The sequence below is a fragment of the Colias croceus genome, chromosome 9 (assembly GCF_905220415.1).
Source record: "Colias croceus chromosome 9, ilColCroc2.1".
In the NCBI taxonomy this organism is placed as follows: domain Eukaryota; kingdom Metazoa; phylum Arthropoda; class Insecta; order Lepidoptera; family Pieridae; genus Colias; species Colias croceus.
The window spans coordinates 3,380,501-3,399,847 of NC_059545.1; the positions used below are offsets into that span (position 1 = coordinate 3,380,501).

Sequence of the window (19,347 nt, forward strand, 5' to 3'; positions counted from 1 at the left end):
TATTATTGGTACTTTAATCAGGACTTTTCGTTTCTTAACGATCCTCTTCTTATCTTTTAGGAATATTAAGTAACCAAATCGAATTTACGCAAGAGGATAAATCTGCAATAGATTTATGTTAATAGTAAATCTTCGTTTCTAACTAGCAGGTTTGAAATTGATGTTAAGATTAGGTATGCTGTCTGCGTACACGTTCGGTGTTCTTGGAAACCAATTCTTCAAGTTGCTACAACAATTTGCCTGCACAGAGCTTTTGTAATTAAATTATTTCACATGCTAACTTCTGTACCTTTCTGTACAGATCAAATTTTTAAACAGTTGAAAATATTTAAAATTTTTCAATAAACTATGATTTAGCGTCTTAATAGAATGAATAATGAACATTATGAAATATTCTGTATTGAATTTATTTGCAACGAATTTAATTTATTATTAAAACAAAATTCAATATGCAAATGAAAGATACAAAACTTTCACCAACTGCTGGATGCCTTCGAACTCTCGTCTATTTTGAGACGAAGTTTGACTTCGTTATAAAAAACTTCATCTCAGTTTGACTGACTTAAAATATAAACTGATTAAAATCTTAGCAAAACTTATGCATATAAAATAAAGAAATTTTGAATGTTAATAAGATTAGACCAGAATATAAATAGAATTATGCATGCTTGCAACTGATAAAAATGCACCTGCAGTCTTCAACAATAATAATCATATTGTAAAAACGAAGGTGTCTCCTTACCCAAACTATGAGAATCGTCATAAATATTAATGACAAATTTAGTTCAATGAACTTTGATCCGATTGTTTAATGTACATATCTTAGACGTAATTACAAATGCGTACAATGCACGAGAGAAAGAATGCGAATGAATAAAACATGATGGAAATGTCTCTGGAAACGAATGATAACCGTCATTGACAAAATACAAAAGAAATATGTACCTTCAAGGAATAGGCACCTATATACATAGGTTATTATACAATAATATGAATTGATGTATTGTCTGTATAATAATAACAAGTTAATAGATAAATAATTACTATGATCAATATAGTAAGAATAAACTAAAGATAAAGAAGTCTGTGAGGATGTGAGATTATTAATTGAACCAAGTAATGCCAAGAGCCAGTTAAATAAATGTATTGGTGAGTAGCTCCTTAATAATAGGCATAAACTATAAACATGATTAATGATAATAAACTACTCGTCAATAAACATTGTTTGTAATATATCAACCAAATCTTGTTTTGAATGAAGTCATCGAAGAACAAAAGAGGTGACGAATATAAATTTGTACCAACAAGTTATTATGTATTAAACAGACATAGTGCTACAAACTATAACAGGTCTATTGTACTTAATCTGCCTTAAGCTTTCACATTGTTATTTATAGGTAAGTAAAATTATTTGGTGAGAAGCATTATGACTTAGCAAAGAACCAGGACGCTCAGAAAATTCTCAATTTGACGATAGAACCTACGTTATTACTTCATTCATAAAATCAAAACAAAAAAGAGACACAGTTACCATTCATATCATACATCAGTACAGTTTTTTTTGTAAAAATAACATTAAAAGCCAGATTTAAAATAGGACAGCTAGAATTTATGTCAAGTATGGTAACAAAAAAACGAAATATTGTAGAGGTTAAGAGGGCAATTAGTCTGTGCATTCACAATTTTACCGAGAAGAAAATGAAAGTTTCTGTATTAAAACGGATTGTGAGTAAAAGTAAGAAAACATTCGTGACAATTGCCTAATGCAATTCATACCAAGCTTGCGTTCTCTCGTTGCGTAACTGGTTAAAAAGTGGTAATAAATATGAGTTAATGTTATTTACGATGTTGATATGACATGGGCGACTATAAATCGAACTTAACGGACAGTGGGTCAGTGTCCTGCGCCGGTTACGAGTGAACGGTCTCACAACAATAAAGGAAATTAATGCCATGTATGTTCTATGAAGTGATTTCTATATGTGGACATACGTTTTAAACATATTATTTTTCCCTGTTTGATGCCAATATTGAAATGCGGTGCTATCACTCTCTCTAATTATGAAGCAAGCTTGATTTACATGCGAAATGGAAGCAACACCATTTATTTTACAATGATAAAACCAAAAGAATGCAAATGATAATCATATTATGTGGCTAGCACAGATGTTTCAATTTATGCATAATTAAAATTTTTAGAAGAAAGTATGCTCTGGATTGGGGAAAGTTTTTGATATGATTAAAAAAATACTTCCCTCAAAAATACAACAGATCTAGGAGTACCTCCCGAAATAATTATTCATCACCCGCAATTTGATATCGTAGCAATTAGGCACGAAAATTTTGATAATTTTGATGTGAGATTAAATCTTAATGCATGCGAACTTTTCTGCCGCTATGAGAGCAATTATAAAATTTTAATTATCAGCACATTCAGTTGTGCTTCGTTGAACTTGTAACTGGTTATACAGATGCTTCGTTAAGTTTTTGTCCTAACAACTATGGAATATTTCCAAAGGGCAATCAGATTCATTTGAGTGCAAAAAATACTTATTAGATGTAAACACGTCAGATACAAATCAAGGTTTAAATTAATCCCAGGTCTTAAAGTGTGAGGAAAATAATTAGTGTATCCACGTTATTGAGTGATTATGTTTCAGCTTCATATTTTCTTCACTACATAGGTACCTAGTATAAAACAAAGTCGCTTTCTCTGTCTCTATGTCCCTTTGTATGCTATCTAACGCAACGGATTTTGATGCGGTTTTTTTTAATAGATAGTGATTCAAGAGGAAGGTTTTAGTAGGTATATAATTTATTAGGTTTTAGACATAGCGGGCGAAGCCGCGGGCGGTAAGCTAGTTATTAATATGTATTTGAAATTAGTCAGATCTTGGTTCTTTGGGTGATAAGATTTGCGTTCTTCCTTTATTTCACATGCTATAATCAATTTTCCATCTAGTGAAGAGGCAATTATAAGTACTTCAAAATAATAATCAAAACACAATCTCATAATTGAATCGACAATTCAATTAAAATGTAAACATTCGCGTTTATCAACATTACATTCTTATCTACGAAAAAGGACTCTACTTAAAATGTGATAGGTACTGTATCTTTAAGCAAACAAACTATGTATATGAGATTTAAGGTCTTGTACCTACAACGAAGAACCAATATTAATATTACCAATATTGTAAATAGGTATTTTGAAAAATAGTGAATGACTATTTTAATGGAACTCATTAGATCTTATCTGATGAATCTGCGCAAAACGGAAGCATTGTTAGACAAGAAAGTAAGATTAACTGAAGACAATAAAAATCCTCGCCTTTCTCTAGCAATTTGCTTCTAATTAGACTTACATTCATCAGTTGAGATTTTTACAATTCACTAGGAAAATATAAGTAGGTAGGTACATCATGTATTATCTTGTTGCAGTAAACATTACACTTTTGGGGTCACGTCAATACATGTTCCAATTTGTCAATGAACAATTGTGTACAAATTACAATATCTGCTTCGTTTTTAATTTCCAAAGCCACGTTATTTAAAACATATTCATATAAATAACTCAATAACATGAATGAATGAGCGTCTCTAAATAAATTCTCCCCCAAATCCATCCATTGTAGCTGCGAACGATTCGAAATTGGTAACCCCTCAAATTGTAGGTATTTGCTATCCCGCTTCCCCATACGGTTCGTACCACCCTTCTTTCACATTGTGGGATAATTAAATATTTATGTCATCACAAACGGCACAGCAACCTACAGTTATAAATAACCTTTAATTACTGTATATAATGCCGTATTACGTTATTGTTCAAACAGCAATTACCTCAATTTTTGATCGCTATACCGAGATAACATTACAATACATAATCTTTGTTTTCCTACTTTCATAATTTAGTAATTAAGATAATTAGCAACACCGCTTTTCTTTTTCAATAATTATTTCCCACTATTAAATTACATACCTGTTCAATAAAGATTTTAATGTGTCAATGACATCCCGTTGATAGAAACAAACATAGATATAAACACAAACTTAGTTGACTAATTGAAACACAACAAAACCGTTATAACTGTCCAATGATAAAAGACGTCACCACGGTAATGGAAATCACTAACACAAGCACTTATTTAAACAGCACAAAAGAAGAATACTTTGTTGGAAGTCATATAACACTTCATTATAAATTGGGAAGATAAAGCTCGAACACGAAAAAAGCTTATGTTCAGAGACAACGACGTGCGGCCCCCACGGCAGTTGAACGGAGACTGCATCAATTTAGGGCTACTTGGGGGACGGCGGGGGGATCTCAGTGGGGGCGCGCGAGTCGAGCACCAGCTTGGGCCTTGGAGGCGTCGAGCCAGCCTTGTCTGATATGATAACGCATGTATACAAAGCTGACGACGACATCGTTACATATACGGGTAACGACAAGACCCTTATTCCAAATCACGTTTTTTCTATACCAATATTGTGTGGCCAAAAATCTAATGAGTATAATGCTTGCACACTAAGTTTTTAGCAACCAGGTGAATTTGATTTTTGATGAAAATTATTTGTAATCGTATCTGTAATATCTGAAATTCCTTTTCTTCCATAAGAGATTATAAACCAGATTCTAAGTTCTACTGTGACTCGTGCCAAAGTAAACAAAAGATTGGTACTGTTACGCTTAACCGTTTACGTAATTATGACCATATGGTTCTCTTATAAATACCTAGTCGGTTGTTGTCAAAACATTTTAAATTATGTAGGTACGCTAGGCTATACACGAAATTATCTGTAACAATCAAAATATTGAGAATTTGGTACAAACACCAAAATGAAATAGGTAACATGTAGATTGTAGATATATATTTGGTAGGTACTTACCTGAATTGTGGTGGTATCTTTGACCAAAGTAATAAAACAAGTAAATGGGATTCAATTGATGCATAAATACTAGAAAACCATTGTACCATTGCCATTTCAGTACAAAACTGCCACTAAAAAGAGACACTAGCGGCCTACAATATCTTAGTCATAAGAAACGAGCAAACGGCTCACTTACTGAATATCCCGTTTCGTTGAATGCACTGTCGCTGATTCATAATCCGCATCGTAAAATTTAAGCGGCCAGTGAGCTGGCAAATTAGTTTAGCCTATATTAAACACGACAAAAAATTCAAACACGAAACATCGCATTCATCTCTTCAATTGTTTAATTATGACCAAACTATTTCAATAACGACGAAAACGATTCAACATCTAAATTAAATGATACTTAATTAGGAAATATTTAAGGGACACGGGCATAAATCATTCGGCGATATTGACTCAGGGCCATTAAGGATCGCCCGTTAGTTAGAAGTTAGAACATCAGACGCAGATGGAATGGAACCGAAGCGGCAATAAATTACTCCCAGTCACATCTTGGAGCATAGAGAAATAAACACGTTCTGTTTTTATTTCTGATCGTATTTCGGATGCGAACAAAAATAATATCGTTTAGAAAATTGATAATAACAAGCAGTACACCATGCTGTGCGGACTAAAGCAACCCCGACACCGACAAAGTGAAGCAATAAAAATATACGAGGGCTGCGGGTACCACAAACGTGCCGATCTTTTCGTCCGAATTTGTTTTTGGTGACACTCGGTAAGCAAACATAAAATAAATTTAGTATCCTTCGGCGTGTGCGGTATTTGTTCTTGAACTTCTTGACATATTTGAACACTTCGATATTGAAATGTACAGATTTCTGACTATATGTGTATGGAAAGATTCAAAATTGAATTTATATACAAATATAATTTAAGAGAAATTTTCATTGATTCCAATATCCTGTCCTATCCTAGTTGACTATTACTTTCGTTCGTATTCGAAAATATACATTAATCCTTGCTGCACTGTAAATATACTAGGATAGCAACGTGTGAAATGGAGACATTAAATCTACCATTAAATATAATGCCGGTACCTGCATGCATCTAACACACAATAAACCAATGTTTACACCGTTATAAAGACAGCACGTGCCGAATGCGTCCCCCACGTTAGCAGGGTTGCATTCTGAAGCCATGCCAGCAGATGTGTGCAAGACATTTAAGTAAGCGCATACTGCAACTGCCAGCGAATAACTTCTTATACACCATATGGCATAATTACTTTTACCGTATTAGGCTTCTGGTCTAAAAAACTTTCCCTTGAATATGAAAAAGTTAGTGCAGTTTAGATAAAGGACAATCCAGGATAGGTACATAACAGTATCAGTATCTGTATAGTAGACGATACTATGATGATATTGCTTGTAAAGGCACCTTATCATCCAGATACTGAAACCCGCACTTTTTGAGGCTATAGTCGCTATTCATTACGCGACCAAGTCGTGACAGTAAGTTTATGATCATATACATATACGAGTACTATTAAAAAATAAAACAGTTGGTTTTGCTTTTACAAGAATAAATCATGATTAAGTTAACGCAACCAGCAATTGAAAAATTACTTATTTTTTTATGGATGACGTAAATTCTAAGTTAGCAACACGCGAGCAATTTTATCGTGCGCCAAAATAACTCAGATAATATAAGGGTAAATCTAAAATTATTTAATACATTTAGATTTGCATGTCTAGGTTTGTTGTGGGTCGACATTAAAACTACCAGATGCAGTTTTCGTCTACCAAGTAAAGTTGAAGACTAACAAGAAGGTTGATTTGGTTTTGGCCCAAACATAGTCATAAAGTACAAATAGCCATTGCTAGAAACTCCACATTAAAGTATGTACTATAAGAAATATCCTATCTGTATATTACCCAATTCTTCCTAAATGTATACTTTGTTTTTACCCAATTCTTGCCCATTACCCAAGTCTTCTTGAACGTTTCGTTATCTTGTTACATTAGATGATAACATAAAAACCCGCACAATATCAATGTTAATGAGTGTTTCATGTTATCTCTATTTTCTAAACATATCGAACCAGTTTAAATGATAAAGAAAATAAAAATTAAAAACAATGTTTCATCCATAACAAGAAATACAATCGTTACTTTTATTCTGATAGGCCCAAATAGATAAAATATATGAAGTTACTTCGACAAGACCCGTTTAGATCGGCGTTTTTAATCTTAACTTGATAATTTTCCGTAACACTTTTTTCTAACTCTAAGTAATTACTGATTCCACGCTATTAAATTACACTCGAAAAGTTACGTTCCGAAATCTATTGAAAATCTTAGGCTATTGCAATGGTCACGTATTTACGTTGGAAATAAGTTTATTTTAAATTTGAACAATTAAATTGTTTTAGACTGTGAAAAAATGAATTAATCACTACATAGTATAAAACAAAGTCGCTTTCTCTGTCCCTTTGTATGCTTAAATCTTTAAAACTACGCAACAGATTTTGATGCTGTTTTTTTAATAGATAGAGTGATTCAAGAAGAAGGTTTTAGTATATAATTTATTAGGTTTTAGACAAAGCGGGCGAAGACGCGGGCGGTAAGCTAGTTAAATATAATCTCGTCGGAATCATATAATTTAAAAAGCAAATAACATATTTATAATATTATGTAAATAGATAATCATCTACAAAGTTAATCACATTGGAACTATGTACATCCGAGTTTATACATTTCATCTTAGTATTTCATTCTTAAAAGTTCAAAAAAGCCTTTTGAAGACTTCCTCAGTAACTATTGAATGGATTAGTTTAATATTTGGAAGATATTGGCAAAATAAGATACCATACAATCGACTATGCATCGGCAAGCTAGTTCAACGGTCTGGAAGTTTAAGGGGTTAAAATATTATTAAGATGTCTAGACGATTTATTAGTCTAGCTGGTGTTGACATATAATTTCTTATTACCTATTGATGCTGGATATTTATAGTTCCAAAAAAAGATTATGATTTGTATTTTAATACTTCTGAAATTTAACATCAACGAGCTATGGCCACCAATAGTTTTATAAGTCGTGTACAAACTTCGCCTACTTTTGTAATGAAAAGTTATGGTTGTTCATCATCGTGACCCCGAAATGTAGGTTATAAATTTGGTCGATAATTGAATATGCTTGGAATAACATGGAACAAATCCTCGATCGAAGTTAAACATGAATAACACGATATTCAACTTCACTTTAATTTTCCTCTCGACGCGACAATTAGTCTATATACACTCACCGGCACGGAATCTTGGCCACTGCAAATTTTTGCGTAAAATAACACTATTTCTTTTCTACTACAAAATTCAATAAAAATTTAATCAAAACTAGTTACTTTAATGTTTTTACTAACTTTTAGTAATAATTGGAAGTTAATAAGAAGTACTACCGAGTAGATATGAATTTAACAAGAATTTACGCTTTTCCTGTGAAATTTAAATGATTTCATAAAAAATGTTAAAAAAATTAGAAAGAACGTTTCCATAAAAAAAAAATGGAACCTTTCAATAAAGGGTGTGGGGTGCGTGATAATGGATAGGTATTAATTACACTAGCTACAGTACCTTTTGTGATGCACAAATAACCACACACTCACAGTTTTAACGTTTATTACTCCACATAGAAGGAGAGGGACAATTATCATATACAAGCAACACTTTGGACATGAAAATACAAGAACAAAAAGAAACTGACAATGAGCGTATTCAATAGCTAAGATCGAACTAGTTAATTTTACAATGAAGAAACTTGATGCAAAGTATTACGATCTACCCGCTGGATCCGTGATAATTTTAGTCGCGGCACGCATACTACGCAAATACCGCGACTATGCTATAGAATAATAAATATTATAATTATTTTGTATAAGTGTAATGCATGTCTGTATTTCTTGTGTTTTTGTGTAATGAATGTTTGTGTTATAATTAAATACGAATATAAATATGAAATAAAATATTTAAATACTTGTTGTGTGTAATAAATACGTATGATAAAATACATACACTAAAATATTGTGTGTTAGCCACATCACTCCCCTCCAGAGACCGGGTTAAGGGCGATAAAAGTCTGGGAAGTGAACTCTCCTCCCAGAGCGAGTGGTATATGCCACAGGAGCACTGGGAAGAGGTAGGGGAGGACTGGGAGGTGGAAGAGCGGGAGCGGGAGAAGGAAGGATTTCAGTAGGAGACGATAGTAAGTAGGCTGGCTTAAGGCGGTCTATGCTTACCGTCGTCGATTTCCCTTTTAATTTAATTTTGAAGAATTTGTGATCTCTTGAAATGACCTCATGTGGTCCTGTATACGCGGGTTGTAAAGAGCCACGCAGTGTGTCTTCCCTAAGGAATACGTGACTACATGCGGCTAAATCTTTGTAGATAAATATTTTTTTCTTGCCGTGATGTTGTGTTGGTACGGGGCGAATATGCCTGGCGAAATTCGTCAACCGAGCTGATAAGTCGGTGATATCGGTAGTGTAAGACGAAGTGTCGTGGCCAAAAAATTCACCTGGTAGGCGAAGTGGTTCACCGAAAACCAGCTCAGCTGAGGAAGAGTGTAGATCCTCTTTTACTGCACTTCTTATGCCGAGGAGCACAAGAGGTAGTGTTTCTACCCAATTTGCGTCAGCGTGACAGGTAATTGCAGCTTTCAATTGTCTGTGGAAGCGCTCCACCAAGCCGTTGCACTGCGGGTGATATGCCGTTGTCTTACGGTGATCGAAGCCGATAGACTTAGCGAGCTGCCGGAATAGGGCCGATTGAAATTGTGCACCGCGGTCGGTAACGACGTCGGTTGGACAACCATAACGGGCTACCCAGCAGGACACAAAAGCTTTCGCGACTGTTTCTGCGGTGATGTCGGTAAGTGGTACAGCTTCCGGCCATCGCGTGAAGCGATCGACGGCTGTTAGGCAATACCGATAATCACCGCAAGGTGGTAAAGGGCCGATTAGGTCTATATGGACATGTTTGAATCGCGCTGAAGGTAAAGCGAGCGTACCAATAGGTGACGTGACATGCCTGTTTACCTTCGAGCGCTGACAGGTCAAACATGCCTTAGACCATTCGCGGCAGTCCTTCCGCATTAAAGGCCAGACAAACCTTTGTGCAACGAGCTTGGCTGAAGAATTTGCACCTGGGTGGCTTAATGAGTGCAGACAATTGAAAACCTGCTGACGCAGTTGTGTAGGAACGAAAGGTCTGGGAGTCGGTGTACTGACGTCGCAGTACAGCGGAGTACGACTTCCAGGTACATTCATCCGTTTTAGGCGAAGAGATGATTCGCCTTTGAGAAGCGCAGTGAGTTCAGGATCTGAAGCTTGCAACCTTGCCATCTCTTCTAGATCGACCGGCCTCTGCAGTTCACATACGCGCGATAAAGTATCAGCGACGACATTATTTGCACCTGATATGTGCTGTATGTCGGTTGTGAACTGCGAGATGTAGTCGAGGTGTCTATACTGACGCGGCGTGCAGTTACTTTTCCTTTCGTGGAAAGCGTAACATAACGGCTTGTGGTCAGTATAGATCGTAAAATGATTAGCCTCTAGCATGTGTCGGAAGTAACGTATGCTCTCGTAGATGGCAAGGAGCTCTCGATCGTATGGAGAATACTTCACCTGTGACGGGCTCAACTTGCGCGAGAAGAATGCGAGTGGCTGCCAATCATCATCCTTAAGCTGTTGTAGGACTCCACCTATCGCTGTATCTGAAGCGTCAGTGACGAGTCCTAATTTAGCTTCACTGGCAGGATGAGCAAGGAGTGCAGCTTCGCAGAGGCTTTTCTTGCAGGCTTGAAATGATTGCAGCGAATTTCTTTCTATGACCACGGGATGAGAACCTTTAACAGAACCTACAAGCAAGGCGTTTAATGGTGCTTGAATTTGGGCAGCATTGGGCAAGAAACGTCGGTAGAAATTGACCATGCCCAAGAATCTTCGAAGCTCTCGAACAGTTCTTGGGACAGGAAAATCGGCGATGGCTTGCACCTTGCTGTCCAAAGGTTTGGTTCCCCTTTCAGAGATTTCGTAGCCTAGAAATGTTACCTTAGGAGCTCCGAAGACGCACTTGGCTGTGTTTATAAGAACACCATAATCTCTCATACGGGTAAAGAGTTGGCGCAGGTGGTCTTCGTGCTCTTGTGCTGATCTGCTGAATATCAGGAAGTCGTCGAGATACGGATAACAGAAATCTAGGCCTCGCGTCAATTCATCGACAAATCTCTGAAAGGTTTGACCTGCGTTGCGAAGTCCGAAGGTCATGAAAGGAAATTCGTACAAACCGAAGGGTGTGGTGATTGCCGTCTTCGGGATATCGCCTTCAGAAACAGGAATCTGATTGTACGCCTTAACTAAATCGATGACAGAAAATATAGTACAACCAGACAGACAGTGTGAAAAGTCCTGTATGTGCCTGATTGGATACTTATCTGGTATCGTTCTTGCGTTGAGAAGTCTGTAGTCACCGCATGGACGCCATCCATTGTCCTTCTTCGATGCAAGGTGAAGCGGAGACGACCACGGGCTGTCAGATGGACGGGCTGTTCCGTTAGCTATCATAGCCTCGAATTCCTGCTTTGCTATTTTCAGTTTATCAGGAGCCAAACGCCTAGGGGAACAGGAAACGGGAGGGCCAGGAGTTGTGCGAATGTGGTGTGTAGTGTTGTGTTTGACAATACCTGGAGTACCAGCGGGGCGTGTTAATTCTGGGTATTGCGCTAAAATTTTATGATAATTACTATCACCATGAGTTACAACCTTAACACTAGAAATATTACAATTAATTGAATTACATTTACTTGCTGAGCTGCTGACATTGGTTAAGCCATCGATCAGTTGTTTATTACCAACGTCAACAATAATTCGGTAGTGAGAAAGAAAATCTACACCAATAATAGCTTTAGTGACGTCAGCTAGAACAAAACGCCATGGAAATACGCGACGTAAGCCTAAGTTAAGGTTTAATTGAATGTAACCGTAAGTATCGATGACGGAACCATTGGCAGCACACAGTTGATAGTTAGTCTTACATCTTTTTTCAGACACAGCAGTTATAGGAAAAACACAAATATCACTACCGGTATCTATTAGATATTCAACATTTAGAGTGGGGTCCGTAATGAAAAGACGACCAGGGGAAATGGGACAGGCGTTAGTCGCCATCACTGAATGTCGTACGCGTTTCGTGTCGTGCGATGCCTTGAAGTCGCATGGCTTAATGCATCTGTTAGCTTTTGTGCCATGTTTGTTATGATACCAGCAGATAGGATAACGCCGGTAATTAGAGTGGGATCGTCGAGAAGAAGACCGTGGGCGACGATGGGGAGAGGGACCTCTGCGCTCGCGAGGGCGGGACCGGGAACTGCTTACTTGAGCGGACAGCGCGCTCACCTGGCGCGTCAGCTCCGCCACCTGGCGTGCCAGCTCGTCCATAGGTGATGTAGATGAAGATGCCGCCGCAACATGAGCGGTAGGGGCCGCGATGTCATTCACGCGATCAGCTAACTCAGCCAGAGCGTCCAGGGACAGCGTAGGTTGTGACGCCACGATCGGCTGCAATCCAGCAGGTAACCGGCTGGTCCAGATTGTTTTCAAAAAATCTTCTGGGATTTCGGGACCAGCCAGGTGCTGCAAATGCCGTAGAAATTGGGATGGCTTGCGTAGTCCCAGCTGCTCGTGCATCAACAGCTGTTTCACTTTATTTTCTCTGGATACGGACAATCTTTTAATTAATTCTGATTTTAATTTATTATAATCAGCGGGGCCGGTAAGGATGTCTTCGACCTCGGCCGCATACTGCCGGTCCAATGTGGCCAATATGTGATAAAATTTTGTAGTATTGTCAGTTATGTTCATTATAGCGAATTGTCCTTCAACTTGTGCAAACCATATTGCGGGTTTTTCTGGCCAGAAAGGTGGGATCCGTAAATTAACGGATGGTTGCTGGGCGGGCGACACGTGCGACGGTCGTTCCGCCATTTTGACGCACCTTCGCGCTTGAGTATTAACTCGATCAGCGTTGTCGGAATCGCTTGCACTAGACATAGTTTTTATTTAAATAATGTTACGTCGGGGTCACCAATTTGTGGGGTGCGTGATAATGGATAGGTATTAATTACACTAGCTACAGTACCTTTTGTGATGCACAAATAACCACACACTCACAGTTTTAACGTTTATTACTCCACATAGAAGGAGAGGGACAATTATCATATACAAGCAACACTTTGGACATGAAAATACAAGAACAAAAAGAAACTGACAATGAGCGTATTCAATAGCTAAGATCGAACTAGTTAATTTTACAATGAAGAAACTTGATGCAAAGTATTACGATCTACCCGCTGGATCCGTGATAATTTTAGTCGCGGCACGCATACTACGCAAATACCGCGACTATGCTATAGAATAATAAATATTATAATTATTTTGTATAAGTGTAATGCATGTCTGTATTTCTTGTGTTTTTGTGTAATGAATGTTTGTGTTATAATTAAATACGAATATAAATATGAAATAAAATATTTAAATACTTGTTGTGTGTAATAAATACGTATGATAAAATACATACACTAAAATATTGTGTGTTAGCCACAAAGGGTGTTTCCTTCTCTTGCCTTAAACACTGTTTGCATCCAGTCTGGCATACTCTAGAAGACATTTTTGGAGACCACTTGAGCTATAGTGTACCAAACGGCCCCAGCTGTATTTCTAAGCTCATCTAACATTAGTGCTGGGTTGGAATCGAACTTTATGTTTCTTTTAAGCATGTCCCAGATGTGTTCTATTGGATTAAGATCCGGGCTACGAGCTCGCCACTCCAATTTTTCAATAATAACCTCTTGAAGGTACTCTTATACGTATCGTATGACGCGCGGACGTGCGTTATAGTGTATAAGTAGCAAATTTTCTTCACTGATAAACCTGTAATAAGGCTGAACATGTTCCTGGAGAATTTCTTCGATGTACCTGATCAAATTTAAGCCATTATCTACGATAAATAACTCCGTGCGAGCATCGGAACTTATACCTCCCCATACCATTATTGACCCTCCATGAAAAATCGCATTTTGAGTGTGGTGATGTGTGAAAACCTCTCTTCTCGTCTCCTCTATACTGACTGTTGGCTATCAGAAGCTCGTAAAGTGCCTTAGCAGCCATCTGTGAACACCCCACGAGCGCACTGGCTGTGGGTCCAGTTTTCATGTTCTCGTGCAAAACGAAGACGTGCTTCTCTGTGATGTCTGAGGAGTTCTGGACGGCGTGCTGGTCTGCAAACCTTCAAATTAACTTCTTTCATTAGTCTTCTCTCCGATTGCTCACTCACATTTATTATCCTGGTGTTTTAGAGCCGGTGGCGTATCCTAAAAACTGTCAGAAAGCCATTTCTGAGTATCTCTCGAACAATAAACGGGTCTTCTCGAGCTGATGTGCACCTCACACCTTCATTTCCTGGTCTGCACATGTGGCTGCCAGTCTCCTGGTATCTTCTCCATGCATAGTGCATCGCTGAACGAGGTACATACTGTACATTAGGTACTTTACGTTGCGGCAGTTATTGGTCTATCATTGTGATGGCCTGAGTAGGTTGTTCAGATGTTAATGGCATTTTTTATTGTTTGTTATGATCATTGACTACAGTACAACAATAAAAATATCTTAAAACGGCATAAACGATATCAAAAAAAGTTTAAAACGAACAATTCGTAACTTCGGCTTAACCGCACATATCACAAATTTCGAGTAACTCTTAAAAAGTGGTAAAAGATTATTCTCAAACTCAATGATTTCTTACCATAAAATTAAACAAATAATATGTTAACATATCTGCATACAAAAAAATCGTGAAAAACACTTCAAACTTTTTTTATCGGCAAATTTGTAAGTGGCCAAGATTCCGTGCCGGTGAGTGTAGTAGAGAATCGGTAGAGATTCAGACCGATGAGATGAAAAGTGGTGAACGGTACTTTATTAAATGAAGATCAGATAATTTCCTTCGTCTGAGATTGCGTTCGATATCGGCCACCACCCTATAAATTACCGAGTAATCTCAGTCGGTAATTACTAAATCTTGTTGTCAAAATGAGTTGAGCTTAACCTCTTTTTTTAAAAAAGACTTCAGATTTATTAAGTTAATCATTTCAAACTTAAAGGATTTTCTGATAAACTATTAAACCGTGCTGCATCAAAAATGATTAATTCAAGAATTGAAAGACACACCCAACCATAATTCTTTATAGGTGATAAAACGTCACATCAGCAAAGATATTAAAAAATTATAAATGGAACGGACGCGACCTAAATTTTGCCACACGTGAACGACTATTTCCAGACAACAGTAAGGTATGTCAGGTAGCTTTCAAAATAACACCTCTGAAACGCGTGCACATTATCTTGGATTCACATTCACATGTGCATTAACGTTTTGGGAAAGAGCATGCGTCTATTTACAGTGTACGCAAGTAGCTGTTTATACTTATACTTTACCATAATATCTGCCGTACTCGCATAGCGACACTCTTTCACTTTTATCAACGTTGGAAAAGGAAAAAGTATTTGATAAATGTTATGAACGATGTGAATCTGTACGCAAACAACTTGACTTGCCTGCATCAGAACCAACTTTCATTTTCACGAGATATTGACAAAAAAATCAATGGATAGCCATTGATTTGCGGCGGTGAAAAAATGCCATAATTGGACATTCATTCAACAATGGCTGCAGATACAGGATTGCAGACGCGATGCAAATAACAAAAATCAATACGTCGAGCGAACGCTGTGGCCAAACTCGCACAAAATTAACCATCCTCACATTTTTAGCGCACGGTGTTGATGAATGTTTATATATTCACAAAAAACGAAACACAAAAGACGGAAAATCGCAATACAACAAAGAGCCTGTATGGGATACACAATGCGATTTACAAACACAAACTGCGATGCAGACAGAATTCTCAGACTGTCTCTCAGACCTAATAGACAATAGATCATCTGACATCCGTTAAGGGACGTTGACAGGTTAATAACTAACTGCAGCCTAGACAGTTACAAACTTTGCATTTGATAAAACCTGCCTCATTGTCATATGGCACCATAGCAGTCTATTGTGTGATAGCTATACGAAGCCCCTAAGTGAGTGGTTGAGAGTCTACGTCTCCAAGCTGGCACTCGAGTGAACCCTGTTGACCTAGTGTATGGCAGTGAGGGCAAAAACTCCACACCTGTTTTATATTATATCGTATAACATTATAACATGATCAGTCGCTATGCATATGCGACGTGATTTATGTATTACGTTTCAATATTACCAATTAAATTTCAATGAACATTATTTCTTTGATTAGGTGGACCTGTTTCATATAATGTTGATTCCATTGCAGCATTACTATTCGGTCTTGAACGGTAGATTCAACCACCATATATGTATATCCATTGAAACGTCGTAATGCGTAACAGCTTTAAAAGCCCCATTGCATCAGTCACAACAAACAACCCCGTCTAGACTAGGCACTAGAAATTTATGCAGAAACTTTATCAGTGAGTGAGACAAAGACTGTAAGGGACAACGTTGCTCATTAACGTTACAAACCCTTAAGTATGAGAATGGCACGTTTTTTAAAGTATTATACGGAAACTTTAACTTTAATTGACGCTTTCTTAGGTATTGTTTTCATGTCTTTGAAAAAGTAGATCTTTCACGTTTACTGAACTTTCTAACTGTATTCGCTTTTTTAAAAGCCCTATACAAGCACTCGAAATACAACAACATATAATTAATTAAACATTATAGCTGTTAACCTGTCTAGAGGTAGAACTAGATGGAAATAGTCTTTTCCATATTATTTTATGTGTAGTTTTGAAGGGACAGTCAAAAAGATACAAATAATTTAATTTAAAGTTACAAAATCTTTGTATAAAAATATCAAATGATTAATGAACCGAATTGAGTGAAATGCTCATTTCGCTGCTAATTAATCCAGTATGACTGAATGAGCGTCCATAATAGATCAGTTACAAATTCGTCGCTCGTCAATTTCGTTTTAGCTGATTTGCAATGTAAATGCATATGAAATTTACATAGTTAATACACAAATTCATTTCGTATTTCCAGATTAACTATTGTGGAAATAAATTAAATCAAAACGACTGTATGAAATTGAAGTTCTAGCGTGTATCTTTAACCCATTATAATAAATCCGAGCATATTTTTAAAAAGTCGGGGTCTGCCGCGGTACAGCTATTGTATGCTATACCTATGTCTTCAAGCCACACCTCCGCCCGTCGGAGTGGGGAGCGTGAGGTTTTTTCGTTACGGAATTTCTCGATTCGGTCCCCGCGCTCAAGGCCCGCGATAGAAGCTATGCAATAGCTTAAAAGTTAGTAAAATTAGTTTAAATACAGCGGTAGAAACAGAAAGGATTATAAGTAATTAGGTTTTACTTGCGGTTCGACTGGAATCAAGACGAAGTACGGCGTCACGGAGTAAATACGCAAATAGTGCACTCCGTTCGCGTTGGCAAAGATTTCAATGGACTGGAAAACTTCAGGTGCCTCGGAAACGGTATTTAGGGCAATGGATGTAGCCTTGATAGGTTACACGTACCCACACGAAATATAAAAGCACTTTAATAGATACTCGCAACGGTCGTTAATTAAGAGAATCTTTGCAATGACGTCACAATTATTAGCACGCTCTACTTTACGCCAGCGTATATGACGGCATAGAAAGAATTTCTCGTTCCGCAAGTTTAAAATATATGGATTAGGTTTAGCAATCCTCGACAAAATAATGACTGAATAAAAATTTAAAGAACATTTGCAATGTAATTCATATAACGGTTGTGTTTCTTAAGTGTCAAACAGATTTATTATACCTCGTAGCTTATTTTCTCTCACATGATATATTCCTTTTTCTATGTACAGTTTAGAATTATTCAGAATTGCTTTCACTCACCAGTGTAGTTTATCTTATCGAGTCAACGACATTGCAATTATTAGGACCAAAATGGAACATTGCGATGTTCATCACCATATTTGGTATCTTATAATATAATCTCTGATCTCATACCCTGTTTCGGTTACTAACGAGAAACTTATTATAATATAAACGGTATTTTTAATTAAGAAATCTATATTGTAACATTCGGACACGCTATTGGTGCTATTGTCGTCATAATCTACACATTTTGTAAGAATTTCGCCAGCCACTATAGGTATATTGTTTTTGTTACGATTTTACTTCGTCCTTTCGTTATTTATGTAGCTATTTCATAAAGGCTTCTTTGTACAAACACCCCAAACAACGATAAACTTATCAGCACAAAGACTCATTTATTATCATTCTGAAATAAACAAAAATCAAATAGAAAGGGGATCGGGGAACATCTTACGACGCCAACGCAATGCGTGGGTCGGGTTACCAGTTACCACACGGCTTATTATAATTTGTAATGACAAGGTATACTTCCTTAGATGTGAGTCAACATCCTTCGTATATCTTATTCTAAACCCCAGTGGTATAGGAATGGAACTTTATAGTCAACAAGTATGGTAAATAATTCTCATCGTCGTGACTATTTTCATTTCAAATTGCACGCTAAAAATAAATTGAAATGCGTAGAATTATTACAAAGTGTGCAATACTTGCGGTATGCATGGACCATGACTGATAAATATTCATTAATTAACTAAACGGGTGAGTTTTCTAAAGCTGAATAGTTGCGAATGCCTAACCCAGGTTAATAAGGTTGCTGGAATTTCAGATAACTGACGTTTTCCTATGTAACCTTTAGTTAGGCTTTGCTTCGGGCTTTTTTTAGATGTAACCTCGTTCATTGCTCCAGTTCTGTCTCCGAGTAACGATTTTCGTTTACGGCTTCTGCTTCTGATTGGACTCGGCTAAATGCATAATAGATGAGGACTATAATAAGACCGTTCAGCTTCCGGCTATTGTGTTTATATTTTTGGTAATTTTACATAGCGACGGATTTTAATGTTTCGCTTTGAATGGAAGTCCTTTTGTAAGGTTTAAAAATACCCCTTGTTGACATTTTGTAGCACTATGGCATTGTCTGTATAGGTTAACTTTAGAATGCGATTTCAAATAATAAAATTGATGATTTTTTAAATAGTATTAGAATTTGTTAAATTTACACAGAATTCGTATACTTAGAAGACACATCAGTTAAATGGAACTGAAGGTAATCAGAATAATGTTAAATAACTCTGGTACGTCTCAAGAAAGGAGGCGTACTAAATTGGTTGTAATTTGAAGATCATCTATAATAATAACAATATAGGTACAAGGCTAACTTTAATGAAGATTGATTAGTTAGATTCAATTTTATACTACTTATGCAGTTTATAGTTTTATACATGTATCTACACTGTCTCCTCAAAATAAAT

The 19,347-nt window shown here is 36.9% G+C and overlaps 1 protein-coding gene across 4 annotated transcripts in view; it reads right to left on the bottom strand.

Annotated features, from left to right (window-relative positions):
* LOC123694704 (tyrosine-protein kinase Src64B) overlaps positions 1 to 19,347 on the bottom strand; it is a 64,179-nt gene that overhangs the window by 39,259 nt on the left and 5,573 nt on the right. For 2 of the 4 annotated variants that reach the window (XM_045640215.1, XM_045640212.1), the window contains exon 1: positions 3,980 to 4,269. The exons of the other annotated variants lie outside the window; for them this stretch is intronic. The gene's annotated coding sequence lies outside the window, so the exon portion shown is untranslated. Of the gene's footprint in view, positions 1 to 3,979; positions 4,270 to 19,347 lie in introns of those variants that run through there. 4 annotated transcript variants of the gene reach the window in all.